The sequence below is a fragment of the Oculina patagonica genome, chromosome 8 (assembly GCF_052425735.1).
Source record: "Oculina patagonica isolate OP01 chromosome 8, crgOcupat, whole genome shotgun sequence".
NCBI classification, from domain to species: domain Eukaryota; kingdom Metazoa; phylum Cnidaria; class Anthozoa; order Scleractinia; family Oculinidae; genus Oculina; species Oculina patagonica.
The window spans coordinates 28,663,183-28,678,834 of record NC_135765.1 but is presented as its reverse complement, the minus strand read 5'-3'; the positions used below and the strand labels follow the sequence as shown (position 1 = coordinate 28,678,834).

Below are 15,652 nucleotides of genomic sequence, written 5' to 3'. Positions count from 1 at the left end.
GAGTCGGTTAGGAAGTTGTTGATTGTATGCGAGATAAAACGTTTCGGATAACCTGCTTCGATGAAAGAAGTTTCTAAAGTTTTAATGTCCTTCTCAAAATCGGTGGAGATTCGTTTGGCTCTATGGAGTGCGCCAGTGATGCAATTCCTTTTCCACTTGGTAGGGACCTCAGATTTCCAATGTGTTGGTAATTTCCCCGGTTTCTTAAAGACGCTGCAATTGAACTTGTTGGTGTAACTAAAGGCAGTATCAAGAAAGTGGTCGGGGTTTTCTTCGACAGTGAAAGCAATGTTAGGGTGGTAGCGATTTAGGCGTTCAAGTAGAGCATCAGGCTCGCCCTTTTTCTTCTTAGAGAAACAATCATCAACATATCGATCATAGAATGGTGGGTTGAAAGGTCGGACTACATCAGCTTCTAGTTTGGCCATGAAAATGTTAGCAAGGACTGGAGATAGTGGGTTGCCCATGCCGCATCCATCGATTTGTTTATAAAGCTTGTCGTTAAAACTGAAAACTGTATTCTTGGTGACATTACAGAGAAGACGTCTAAAGAGTAACTTTGAGCTGAGTTGTGGTAGCTTGTTGTTGGTGTAGATTTCATAAATGATGTGGTCAATGGTTTCATCGAGCGGAACTTCAGTGAAGAGAGAGGACACATCATATGATACCAAGACTTCGTCATCATCAACAGTTCTATTAGTTAGACGCTCAGCGAAATCGGTGGTAGTTTTGATGCTGTATTCATTCTCAGTGAGAGGGAGTAAGTAAGAGGCTAGGAATTTAGCTGTTTCGTAATAAAATGTTCCACAAGTGCTGACAATCGGTCGAAGTTTCAAATTGTCCTTCGTAATTTGCTCAGGGTTCTGGAATTTATGGGTTTTGGCAGTCCCATAAAGGAAAGCAGGCTGGTTTGATGTCGGCTTGATCTTATCCAAGGGCAGAGATGACTTGAAGTTTCGGGTCAGAAAATTTTGAAAAGATTTAAGGTCTTTTAGTGTGTTGTCGTCAGTCTCAACGTATTTACCGTTAGTTATGCCTTCTTCGATCATAGTTTCAAATTTGTTGACGTAATCAGCACGTTGCATAATGACGACTGATGAATCTTTATCGCCGGAGAGGACCACTAAGTCGGGATCAGATGCTAGTTTTTGTAAGACTTTGTAAGTGTAATCAGGAGTGTTGTGAATGTTTTGATTGAAGAGGTTAGAGTGGACGCGGAGGAAGTGTTTGAAATCTTCATGTTGGCAATCAGGAACGCTTGAGCTGACTTGGTTCAGAAGAAGTTCAAACTCCGACAGGAGGTTAAGTTTCACGTGCCGGTTCTTGTCGATGAAACTGTAGTTGAGGCCAAAACGTAAATAATGTAAAGTAGCATCCGCGATGACTTGACTTGAGAGGTTAATAATAGGTACCGAAAAGTCCTTCGGCTGATGTTTACTTCTCAGAAGTTTGGAAAGCTTTTTGTTCTTAGTGCAAAGAGAATCAAAAACGTTCACGGCGGAGGGATTTTGATACCATGCGTTGTATAAGTTTGAAGGCGCCTGTTCCATGTTTAGACACGAAAGCTGTCCGGAAGATTAACTTTACACTTGAGGTTTGAACAAACAAGTCATTTCTTATGTCAGTAAACTTTTCCCAACGGGAATTACATAAGATATAAATGCATGCGTGCGGACGGTCTTTTCAACCCTGATGATGGCAAACAGCCGAAAACGTTTGGTTTTATCATATTAATTTTACCATTTTAACTCTTTTTAGCCTTGTATATAGTATATATTTTATAAAGCGAACATTATGGACAGAAAGAACTGTGTATTAAAAAAAAAATACTTTTAAAATAAGGCTCGAGAGAAACGTCGCGTTGCTGTTTTTGGTTGGTTTCCTGAGGAACGAACGTTATTGTTTTGGATTCGATGTGAACTATTTACACAGAATGACTACTATCCAAACAGAAGAACGCTCGTCAACACGTTGTACTGAAGGCGAACAAACTCTTTTTTCATGTTCTTCAAATATCGAAACGATAATCTTCAGCAACCCCAAAAAATATTGACATTTTTTGGCGACTACAATGCTTTTAAAGTTCGAATAAAGCAATGTATTGGCGAAAAATATAAAGCGAGCTCTTTGCGTGTTTACTTGATTGTTAATTAAATTTTAACAGACATCACGTAAGACACAAAAGTGGCGAAAAACGTCTTAATTCACGAGTATTTTTACTACAGTTTACTTAAGTCAAACAAACACTTTTTTGTTGATAAAACTTTGTTTAAATTTTAAGACACACGCAGTACTGTTTTGATTACATATCATTGGGAAAATTCAGCCGCATGTAACTGATTTAGCTGATTTAATTAGCAACGCACTGAAAGTGTAGACATTTGACGGAACCGGCAAGGAATTTTAGCTTTCACGAAGGAAAATACCAAAAGAATTCGCTTTTGCTTATCATATTGGCATAGTCAACGTTTTCCGCCAGTCGCACTAACGATATGAGGAATGAGAGTCCAACTGTAACTGAATAATTTAGATGTCAGCTAGTTCGGGCGGTTTATTCCCGGATTTATTGAAAGCAACTTAAGCGCTTTTGTTTACACGCAGCTGAACACGAAAATAGAAACAATCGATTAATAACCTTGCAAAACCAGTTATCCTCGAGCTCATGCATTTGACTAATTTCCTTGTCTTCCGCATCAAAACCTGCTTTCCTCAATTCCTCACAATTTAACCTAACCTTGCCAAAACCGGTTTGCCCAACACCCAAGGGACCAATATACGATGCTTTTATTGGTTATTTGGGTTGTTAATCCAATTATTCTGACTCCCAAGGGAAATACACACGCACCCTGAAATAGGCTCTTACCGAAAGTGCTAGCACTTTTTTTTGGCATTATTTGGCTTCGCGAGCCTTTTTTTACATTTTATCCCAAAAAGCACTGCTAGCATTATTTTGGATTTTCGACTGACTATTTGTCTAATTTTGTGTTAAAAAGCACAATCTGACTTTATTTATGGCGTCCAAAGATGCATTATGCCCTCATTTTAGGAGGCGTGGAGGCCTGGAGAATAGGTTCGGTTTGATACGTCAGTGGTTGCCTTCTAGAAACCCAGTCCATCACACTCGTTCCAAAATGACGTCATCCACGTTGTCATCGAGGAACAATGGAAGTCAGCCAGCCAAGGCAGAGATAGCTCGAGAGCGCACTCTGACGTCAAACATTGATCGTTACATTTTATTGTTGAAAAATGTAACTGAAAATCTGAAAAATGTACCGGTAATGTTCTATGTTTAAAAAAATCGGAAAAAAGTGAGCATTTTTATGTTACCCACGAGCACTTTTTAAAAAAACAAGAAGCTTGAGAAGCTTAAAATCGGGCGCTTAATAATTAGCTATCTGTTTTGACTTGAAAGGCAGGGTACAGTACAGTAAATATCACTGGAAAAACAGTCACTTAAACCTATTCAGGCCGGGGGGGGGGGGGCTTTTGAGGCCCGCGCTGACTTTGGACGCTTATAACTTTTTCAAGATTCAACCAAACGCTGCCAAACTTTGCGCGTTTATCTAAAATTTATCTCGCAATAATTTGGTAGGATTAGTTATTGTGCCAGTAACTTGAAATCACCATGGCAACGTCATTTTGACAGGCTTGTTTTCCCAAATTTGAATTTTTGGTGTTTCTATTTAATAATGAAAATCTGGAATGTTTTCAAGATTGCATTATTACTTAATGACATGATGGTCTCAATTTATAAAAATATATTTCGCACAATACAAATAAACGATTGAACTAGACGTCTAGAAAATATAAATTTGTAACACTTAGCAAAGTGCAGCCTTTTCGCAATACTTAATAAAGGCGGGGTTTTTACCTGAAGACCAATTTTTCCAACGCTTTAGGTGGCTGACGCATTTCAGTATTTTCCAGCCCTTACACTTTAATGGAACATGTGTTGTAAATAAGCTAGGGACTAGGGCCGATTTTGACCTGCGAGGTCTGAGTCGAGTCTCGTGATTGACAGTTAAAAAACGTGCTCAAGGAAGGAATCGAGGAGAACGGAAAGGAGTCTAGTGTAAACATTGGTCTATCTCTGTAGTACGGAATATCTATCGAATCTCGGAATTATCTCTTAGGATACTATTGTCATTTCTCGGAATCTATCAAGGAGTCGAAATAAAGAGTATGGATCGATACAACATTCTGGTGCCGAGACCCGGGAGAAGAACCGGGACAGGAAAGGAACTGTGAAAACAAGCTTCGAACAATGTCGGAACTGAAGAAGAAATTGAAGAAGAAGGTAAAGGTTCGTGAAAGTCACCGCGTGTTCGTCAGGAAAACCATTCACGAAGCAAAAGATCAAATAGACAAGCCGGAAGAGCCTAATGCTCTGAAGAAGTTCAAATCCCTGCGTTGTACGTTACAGGATACATTGTCGGAGCTAAAGACATTGGATAACGAAATTGTCGATTTGGTAGACGACTCGAAGATCGAAGAAACCGTGAGTGAAAGTTGTGACTTCCAAAGTGCAATTCAAGCCTGTATAGTCGACCTAGAAACAGCTATTGATGCGAAAACAAACGAGGGAAAAAGTCAGGAAGGGCAAGGAGCGATTTTGGATTCGCAATCGTCTAATAATTCAAGCCTTCAAACGTCAGGGACACATTCAAGCGGGTCAACAAACATTGCGACTCATGCAAAGCTGCCTAAACTCGAGTTGAAGAAATTTTCCGGCAATCCTATCTATTGGCATCCCTTCTGGGAATCGTTTGAATCGGCCATTGACAAAAACACCAGCTTGAATGATGTGGACAAGTTTCAGTATCTGAAATCACTCCTAGAAGGTCCCGCAGCTCAAACAATTTCTGGATTAACGCTGACAAGCTCGAATTACAGCCATGCGGTTGAGTTGTTGAACAAGCGCTTCGGAAGCAAACAAGTCATCATTTCGAAGCATATCGAATTGTTGATGCAACTTTCAAGGGTGAACGATGGAAACGATCTAAAGCAATTGCGGCAACTTTTGGACAGAACAGAGGCAGCAGTTAGAAGCCTTCAAGGAATCGGCGTTCCAACCGAAACATATGGAACATTATAATTGACGCCTGTAATTATGGGAAAGATTCCGCAAGAATTACGTCTTATCCTGAGTCGAGAGGCATCCGATGAATGGGACCTTGATACTATCATGAAGTCGTTCACAGAAGAATTACGAATTCGCGAGAGGTGTGCTTTGGGACCGGTGACCGAGCAAGAAAGGTCAAAGGAAAAACATGGGTTTGGACTTGGATTTCGTCCTGGTCAAAACAGAAGACCCCCCACATCGTCAACTCTATTTTCAAGCAACGAAGGACCGCCGCTAAACAAGGATACGTGGTGTACTTTCTGTAATGGACCACATCCTTCAACCAGATGTGCTGTTGTAACCGACCCCGAAGCAAGAAAGAAAATTCTCCGTCGAAAAGGGAAATGTTTTGGTTGTCTGAGAAGTGGTCATTTGAGTCGTGATTGTCAGGCTCGATGTTACCGTTGTGGCGGGAAACATCATTTAGCATTGTGCAACGTCCAAGAATATCCAGGTCAACCTTCTCCAGCTGGACAAGCGAGAGGCAACAATCAGGAACAAACTGTGAGTACAAATTTGTATTTCACTCAAGATGTTAAGAACAACTGTGTTTTGTTGCAAACGGCTAGAGCGATTGTCAGAAATCCTAATGGAGAAAGTTCATGTAATGTGAGAATCCTGCTCGATTCTTGTTCGCAGAAGTCTTACATAAACACGCGATTAAGGAGCAAATTAGGCCTATCGCCGATTGCAACTGAAACAGTCCTAATTAAAACGTTTGGAAATAGTGAAGCATCATTGAAGAAATGTGACGTTGTTCAGTTTGCATTGGAATGTCAAGACAATTTGACAGTGTTTGTTAATGCCTATGAAGTTGATTTGATTTGTGGCCCTATTGCAAACCAAACGATTGAAGTTGCACAGCAGTGTTACCCACATCTGCAAGGTTTACCTCTAGCTGATTATTCACAAGGGGATGAGGAACTTGAAGTGGACATATTAATTGGAGCAGATTATTACTGGTCAGTCGTTCAAAACCATGTGGTACGGGGGGAGATTCATGACCCTGTTGCAATTCGCACAAGATTGGGGTATGTGTTGAGTGGTTCTGTAAATGTCGCAAATTCATGCCAAAGTCCCTCAAGTGTTAACATGTCACATGTAATGAAGACGGAGTGTAGGGTGGTCGAGGAAGATTTTGTCTCAAAGAATGATTCCCTCAAAAATGAACTGAGCAAGTTCTGGGACTATGACACTCTTGGAGTTAAAGAAGAAGAAGAATTTCTTGGAGATTATCTGACCAAGGTGAAGTTTAACGGGGTCCGTTATGAAGTGTCTCTCCCATTTAAGGAAGAACATCCTGTTATTCCAGATAACTACTTGTTGGCACAAAACCGTCTCGCATCTTCCTTGAAGAGATTGAAAGCTAAGCCAGACATCTTACAGCAGTATGACACTGTAATCAAGGAACAATTGAGCTCAGGTGTAGTTGAAATGATTGACAAGAGACATGAAGAACAATGCCTTCCTGGAACTGTTCATTACATTCCTCACAAAGAAGTGGTGAAAGAAGATAGAACCACAACCAAACTGCGAGTAGTCTATGATGCTAGTGCAAAGTCTCGAACCGAAACAAGTTTGAATGATTGTCTCCTGCCAGGCCCTGCCTTAACTCCATTGATTTTTGATATCTTGGTGAGATTCCGTTTACACAAAGTAGCTCTGATCGGAGATTTGGAGAAGGCTTTCCTGAACATTGAAATTAATCCTGAGGAGAGAGATTTGTTGAGGTTCTTGTGGATAGATGACATCAACTCTTCAAATCCGAAAGTGATCACACTGAGATTCACACGGCTTGTGTTCGGCCTTGTATGCTCTCCATTCATTCTGAATGTGACACTAAGGAATCACTTATCAAAGTATGAGAACATTGATCCAAGTTTTGTAGACACTGTTGTCAGAGCCTTGTATGTTGATGATTTTGCGTCTGGGAAGGACACGGTAAAGGACAGCTTTGAACTTTACCGGAAATTGAAGTTGCGCTTCGGAGAAGGAGGCTTTAACATGAGGAAGTGGGCATCAAACAGTCAAGAGTTAACGGAGCTGATCAAGAAAGAGGAAGCAGCAATATCAGCAACGCCTAAACCATTTCTAAAGGAGGAAGAGTTTGACTGGCCAAGCTTATCCAACTGTCCAGCAAGTGGAACAGCAGTCCCAGAAGAAGCTCTAAGTGAATTAAAGAAAGAAAGTTCATCTGAAATCTCAAGAGTTATGACAGTATCAGTGCAAAGTTCTCAGAGCATCTCAGAAGTTATTCAACCAGAAAGATTTAGCAGTCTCAGCAAACTTCTCAGAGTGACCGCTCTTGTGCTGAAATTCCTCCAAAGGCTCAGAAAGAAGACAGAAACACATGATATCAGCATGGAGGACATGAATGCAGCTAAGCATCTCTGGTACAAAGAGGTCCAAACTAAACTTGAAGAAAGGGAGAAGTCTAGTTCTACATGGGAACAATTAGCAGTCTTCAAGGATGAACAAGGAGTTCTACGGTGCAAGGGAAGGATCCAGAATTCTTCATTACCGTATTCAGCTAAATTTCCTATCCTGTTACCAAGGAAACAGCACTTCACAAAGTTGGTGATAATGCAAGCTCATGGGAACGTGAAACACAATGGTGTTAGAGAAACTCTTACTGAAATCCGAGCCCAATTCTGGATTATCAAAGGTCGTCAAGCGGTCAAGGATGTACTCTCGAAGTGTGTCACATGCAAGAAGATCCTAGGAAGAGCCTACAGTACTCCACCCGCTCCACCTCTACCTTCATTTCGAGTTTCAGATGATCTGGCATTTTCCAAAGTTGGAGTGGACTTTGCTGGTCCCCTGTATGTAAAGAATATCTACGAGTCCAAAGGAGAGATGTTCAAATGTTACATTGCTCTTTTCACGTGTGCCAGTACAAGAGCTATTCACGTTGAACTTGTTCCAGACCTCACCGCTTCCTCGTTCTTAAGAGTGCTTAAGCGATTCTTCTTTAGAAGAGGATTACCAAACTTGTTCATTTCAGACAATGGGAAAACCTTCAAGGATGGAAAAGTGAAGAAGTTTGTTCTTAATCTTAACATTGAATGGAAATTCAATGTGCCCACAGCCAGTTGGTGGGGAGGTTTCTTTGAAATCTGCGTCAAACTAGTAAAGCGGTGTCTCATGAAAGTGCTTGGAAACGCAAAGTTGAGTTATGAAGAACTGGAAACAGTCTTGATTGAAACTGAAGGAGTTTTAAATTCCAGGCCCTTAACCTATGTTTACGATGAGTTATCAGAAGGTCCTCTCACTCCTTCTCATCTTGTGATTGGCCGTCGACTGTTAGACCAGTCCCCTGTTGTCACTGCACCTATGAACACGTTGGCCAGGCGAGAAAGATATTTGAACAATCTCCTCGCCCACTTCAGAAACCGATGGAAGGAAGAATATCTGACTGGGATCCGTGAGTACCAGAAACTTAAGGGAGGAGAGCCGAGAAGAGCCATTCAAGTAGGAGACATTGTTCACATCTATGCAGACAAGAAACCTAGACAGCAGTGGAGACTGGGGAAAGTAGAGAAACTATTGCGGGGACGAGACAACGTCGCGCGCGCAGCAGAAGTGGTGACAGTGGACAATTCTCTCAACAAGACTCTTCTGAAACGTCCGATTCAGAAGCTCTACCCTCTTGAAGTTAATGAACTTGACGAAGTCACAGCTAATGCGGAAGCTGTACAGCCAAACAGCGGATGGAACATTCAGATGGTCAGGGATGAAGACATCCCAACAGTTACTGTTGCATGAACTGTCTGAACCAATTTGAACACCGAACTGAATTTAAGAGTCATAGTTAAAGTTTGTCTCGCCTTATGATTGACTCCGTCAATCAGGGGGGAGTGTGTTGTAAATAAGCTAGGGACTAGGGCCGATTTTGACCTGCGAGGTCTGAGTCGAGTCTCGTGATTGACAGTTAAAAAACGTGCTCAAGGAAGGAATCGAGGAGAACGGAAAGGAGTCTAGTGTAAACATTGGTCTATCTCTGTAGTACGGAATATCTATCGAATCTCGGAATTATCTCTTAGGATACTATTGTCATTTCTCGGAATCTATCAAGGAGTCGAAATAAAGAGTATGGATCGATACAACAGTAATCAGGTAACTACTATTGTCAAGAAAATGATCACAACTTATTGACCAATGATTAGGTATTTGTTTCATACCATTACTGTAATAGCAACTGGTGAAGAATAGTAGTACTGACCCAAAGTATAAGGGCTGGAAAACACTGAAACCATTTCAGCCGCGTTTCAAGGAATCCAAAAAAGCTTTACTTATACCATATATATTTGTTTTGCAGTATTTTGTTAATTTTTTGGGGGATGTCTGGGAGGCGATAGTTTTTTTCTCAAAGGATTAGTAAAATTTAGACAAATAAGAAATATTGGAGATTTAATGTGATTTTAAAATTTGAATTTGAAGTTAAAAATTAGTGGACGGACACCAAACAGTCTCCTGACAACCCGGAGTGCTCTTGCAAAGGGGTCAACTGTTTGGAGGTGTTTCCATTCTTTTCCTCAGTCCCTTCTTTAAATCTCTTAAAGTTCCATTCAAATTCAGGTAGAACCCCACCTTAAGTTTTGTTCTTGTGAGAAAACAACAGAAGTCAAAGGTTGCGTGATATAACCAAGCATGGATTTTAATTCTCCTTCCCTTTCCATCTCCTTAGCCTTTCACCCCCACCTGTCCCTCCCTTTCTACTCTCATTCAATTTAATGTTTGTTTACATTTCCTAACCAATTCAGTATCGTGCTAATCTGTGCAAAGCAATCAGATAATAACAGAAATTTGCCTTAATTTTGATCTCCCATACCAAGACCTTAGAGTATAAACCGCTAATAAAACAAAACACTTGCAGTATTAACGTACTAACGAACTTGACAACAAACCCCATGTCGTACTAAGGATTTTTACTGATCAACATAGAAAATAAGTTCACAATGGTTTGTTCCCAAAACGTTTTTTTCTGTACAGAGGGTCTGTATATTGACCTGTAACTTGTATACCGTATTGAAAATTTCGTGTGAAATGTAATTCGATTCCATTGTCTTGTTTACAAACTCTTTCTTAAGAAAGTTGTATTTTCGTGAATAAAACCCATTGGCCTGTTTTGTTTTCCTGATCATGTTTGTCTGTGATTTTTACAAAACATGTGGTCCAATTGGTATTTCATTATAATTATTCGAAGTTTTCATTTTCAAGTCATCTTTTTTATTCGATAGCTTTACTGATCTCGTAAAAAATTCCATTCAAGTTCACACCAATACTGTACATTGCCAATGTTTTGCTGACGTCTTGAGAAGTGTCTTACTAACGTCACTAGTCAAATCTAAAATATATCCAAACCATGTTCTGCAAACATTCTACTCTTTGTGACAGGCGACTTTGACGCCCAACTGTGCGGAAATGAAAATCGACATACTTCTTGCTAAATATATAAAAAATAGTTTTAAAGTGGAGTCCGCCTCAAAAAAATGTACGACCAGATCACACTGCTATTTGTAGAAACCAGCAAAGCGTCTAGTTTCAAAGTTTCCCACAAAAACATTGCGTGACATGAATGACGTTACCCCTTTTATTTTCAAAAATAGCTTCAACTTGTCAAAGCAACTACAGTTTCACAATGGTGATTATTAGTACTTTACCCCTTAAGCTTTTTTCTCTGTCCTCCCGCCGAAGCAAAGAAGAGAACCAGATTGCAGATTAGCCCAAAAGTCGACCCAGTGTTCCTACAACGATTTAATGTCAAAACTGAAAGGAAACCGATTGGCCCAGGCTATCCCCGTCATTTTTAGCCGACAGTAGACTATCGTCTAGGACGACCAAAGGGTAAACTATTAATCGGCCACGCCCGATTAATTAGCATTATTTTAGCACTTTTTTTGGCAAAAAACGAGCACTTCTTTTAGCATTTAATGCCTTTTTTACGAGCACTTTCGGTAAGAGCCTACCCTGAAAACAACTAGGATGCCCTTAGGCATCCCAAAAAGCATTAAACAAAAAAAAATTGTTTTTGGATACATAGTTAACGTTCTCATTATCGAGATTCGGTAAACGTTTTCGTAACTTAGAAAGGATGAACTTTTTTAACTGCATATTACTAAAGTGCACCTAACCCTAATTTTTTTTGCTTAAATAAATTACCATATTTTGCTGAGTCTTTTTGCGTCCCGAAATCGCGGCGCATGATATTTTAGTGAATTTTGAATTATCTCTCCCGGTATTAATCCCAATTGCCACTATATCATCTTAATATTCCTAAGTTCAAGGCAAGCAGAGTAAATATTTTTCTTAAGTATTTTTAATGAAAGAGACTATTGGCGCTAGTAGGTCAAATACCAGATGCCAAACTCATGACAAAAATAGACCCAAATGATAGTCAACCATGAACAAAACTTGAACATGAAGAAATGAAAATTTAACTAATTGACGAGGTTTTATTGATAAATAAAATATTAAAATATAAAATATATTATATTAAAATATAAAATATTAAATTTAATATTCATTAAATTTAAGTCCCCACCCCTCCTACCTAAAAGGAAAACACAATTGAACAAAGTCGACTTGAAAAATTCTTTAACTGGATGCCGGTAACTTTGTTCTTTCTGGCAATACAAATGTTCGTTCAATTTCAAGTGAGTCTGTTCTTTTACTAAACATTTATTTCCATCTTAACTTATATACTCGTTAAAAAATGGTTTAAACGATATCACTATTCTTTTAAATTTTCGGGAAATCGCTAAATCAAATACTCGATAAATCTTGCTCCGAAAAAATCGCTAAAATTAGTATGTAGCCGCTAACAATAGCGGTAACCTTAACGTATAATCAATTCGAATTACCCAGCTATGTTCTGTTTTATGCTTGTTTAGACATTGGAAGGCAATACAAATGTCCGAGCCTTAAAGGAGCACGATCTGCAACCTCCAATAAGGACACACTCGATTCGTATTTACCCAATGGCGCCTCTAAGCGTGATGCCGAATGAATATAATGTTGTCTGTCTCAGATTGGAGTTGTTTGGATGCTCTGGTAAGTACCTCGTTATAGGAAGTTAACGCTTGTGTTAATTTAGGTATCTGAAATTAACGCGACTTAAATTAACGTGAATTGAAGGAAAAAAATACTTCCTAATAAAGGAAATTAACGCGGAGAGGGGGTAACATTTCAAATTTAAGGAAATTAACGCGACGAATACACACAAAAAAACTTGTTGTGACAACATGAACATGTTTATTTCAACACTAGGTGTATAATCCTAAACGTAGAGGTTAAGCGAATACCTATATGACAGATTTCCCTACCCTTATACTTGTGAAATCGTTACCCTTTAGATACCTGAAGCATGAAAAAGCTACCCCTGTAGGGTGGAGCCTCCCCGTATATGCCATTTATAGGGAGTTTGCCTCCCAACCCAACAAAATAGCATAACTGAAAGTAAATGTACGTCCACGGATAAACTTATCAACTTCTACAAAATTAAGTCACTCGTTCGCTTTTGTCTATTTTCTACAGTTATAAGCTGTTGAGATCTAACAACTTATAATCAGCCAAAGTTACCAAGTGGCAGGATAAAAAAGTTGGGGGAGGGGAGGGTGGCCAAAGTACAAAGTGAGAAGTGAGTATTCGCAAAGTGAATCTTCGCTTTTCACTTTGCTAAATCGACTTTCAATTTTGTCATTTTGACTTTAACATTTGCGAAATCGACTTTCACTTTTGACTGGTTGACTTTTCACTTTAACATTTGCTAAATCGACTTTTGATTTCGACTTTTCACTTTCGCTGGCCACTCTAGGCTACCGTAGTTATAGAGAGGCACTATGAGAGTAAAGTGTTTGCTCAAGAACACAACACAATGACCCCAGCCAGGGCTCGAACCCAGACCGCTCGATCCGGAGTCCAGCGTGGTCACCATTAGGCCACCGCGCCTTCCTCTCATTTGTGACATCATTTGTTTATGGAAGTGCATCAACGGAAGCTCAAGTACGCTCTTCCTACGGAAATTCGCCTTAGTATGATCCCTAAACGATGCAGGGCACGTAGATCTAGTCAATAATGTGTATATAGTTAGTATATTTTAATATTTTTATGTTTTAATATTGTAATGTATATAGTTAGTATATTTTAATATTTTTAAGTTTTAATATTGTAATGCGCTTTTGCTCATTTACATGTTAAAAAGCGCAACATAAATTCATAAATTATTATTATTATTATTATTATTATTATTATTATTATTATTATCCGCAAAAAAAGTTTTATATCATCTGCTATAAAAGCCTAAAAAATAGTCTGTTTTTGTTTTAAATACCTATGTGCCGTTTTTCTGTTAAAAGGGATATTTGTTTTCATAGCTGCTTATCTAAGAGAAAACAAGGGAGTCAGCTGCAATTGATATCAGCAGCCGTCAAATCAATGAGATAGGCACGAAGTCACTGCTGAGTGTATTTTGGCATCTCTGCTCGTAACGCCTTTCAACATAGGTCACGACAGATCAGGAGAATTTACATGACGTACTGAATCCGACAAAAATTATGTATTTTATTCTTTTACTCTATCGTGCTTTGTATTTAATAACAAATTGAACCTTTTAAATAGTTCTCTACGCGAGATTATTCATAGAAGTTGTGTGACAAGCCGAGCAACATATTAACTTTTGTTAAGACTTGTTTAAGACAATCTCAATTTGGAACATTGGATTTACTGGCCAAGTTTTTCAGATAGTGCATGGTTAGTTTCCCTTTACAGCCTTTACTCTAAAGATAGCTTGAAACAAAACATTACGCGGAAAAAATGACAACTAGTTGTTTTCGTTTTAGTCTTAGCGGAACAAGCTAAACATGTATTGTATATATCATTCTGACTCGTCCCAGTCGTCTCTCAGTCTTGCCTATTAATACTAACGTGAGAAGCGCGTGGAGCCAGAGGGGTGATGGGAAAGAAGAAGATTCTTCTCTTCCTTCCCGTGATTCTCTCCTTTTTCAGTTTGACCCAGTTTCCCTGGCACAGGCGAGACAGAAAAGACGACTGGGTACGAGTCAGTAAATCGTTTATATCGCATATCGTCCAAATTTATTTCTTTCGCTTACACCCCCGGCCTCCCCACCCCCAATGCCTTTCATGAATGAAATATCGCATTGTTATACGAAGAAAGAAATGTTTGTGCGTTAAAAACGATTTGTATATTTTTCTTCTACATTTTACCCTTACCTCCCGCCTCGAATTGCTACGTAGGCTAATTGCGGGAGCTGTAAAACATTGTAAATAACTGATGATTGTATGAATAAAGGTTTGTTGTTTGTTTGTTGTTGTGTTGATCATAAATTAGCTTTAGTTTTGTGAAAGAAGGATCAAATAACGTAATGATGGTCCTTCTTGATAGCTATCCAACCCGCGACGAACTCCCCGTCAATCTGTAACATGCATGATCAATGGCACACTTTTGGACCTTCAAAATTATTGATTTCCGTTTTCATGACATCATCTTGAGTGGCTGTTTTCTTTGGCACTTTTTCAACCCTTGTAAAGGAATCTGTTTATCTATGTTGTCTGTCGAAGTTCGACACACAACATAGACTTCTACGATCTGTAACTGAGGGCGGAAAATCGGAACATATTTGCAACGTGCACAAAGTAACTCCACGCCAGGAGCTGGTCCAAAATGTCCTCATCTTTCTGTAGGGTAAGTTCTAGACTGTTTGTGTTTATTCTATCCAGTCTCTAATAAATAAGTGGTTACAGAATGAAAATGTGAACTGTGAAGCTAAGGCCAGACATGGAACTTCTCATGCGTCAAACCACTAGATTGCAGTCAAAAGTTTCCAGTCGGTTTAACTCGAGAAAAGATCAACTTTTATCCCAAATAGGATCTTCAGACGTTTTTTTCTATATATTTCAGTCGGAAATTATTACTTGGCGATATTTGGGGACTGGTCAAAAAGAAGAGGGGGGGGGGGAATCATCATTTTTTAAGGCCTCGAAAAGGGATGGGTTATTTAGTTTTGATCTACACGTAGGGGGTGGGTCATCTTATTTATTCACTACCTTTTAAACTATTATAGTTCCAAGAAACAACTAGTTCAGTTGTATTCATCAGTACAAATTGTTAAATTTCTTGATATGAGCAGTTTTAAATGAACTTCTATCGATTTCAGAAGGCCCAAATATAAAAATGTCCCGAGAAAGCATGCCCCCCCTGACCCCCTAGATGGCTTGTGATAATAACATCAGTTTTGATTGACTTTCTTCAGCCTGCGTAGGTTCATTCTGGGCTTTAGATTTTCACCAGTAAACTCTTTTCTAAACACTTTGCAACTGATGAATGGGAGACAGTGGTTGTAGCTTTCGTTATCAATTTCTGTATAAAAATAAGAACGCTTCAATAATTGTTCATAAATTATTATTACGTATTGTTTCAGTTTTCGCATATTTTTGTGTCTAAATTTCCCCATGGACTTAACACACAAATATGTGGAAAACTTACAAACGTCTAGTATAAGAAGTGAGAAA

The 15,652-nt window shown here is 39.1% G+C and overlaps 1 protein-coding gene across 1 annotated transcript in view; it reads left to right on the top strand.

Annotated features, from left to right (window-relative positions):
- LOC144664044 (uncharacterized) overlaps positions 1-15,652 on the top strand; it is a 136,553-nt gene that overhangs the window by 81,804 nt on the left and 39,097 nt on the right. The window lies entirely within an intron of this gene.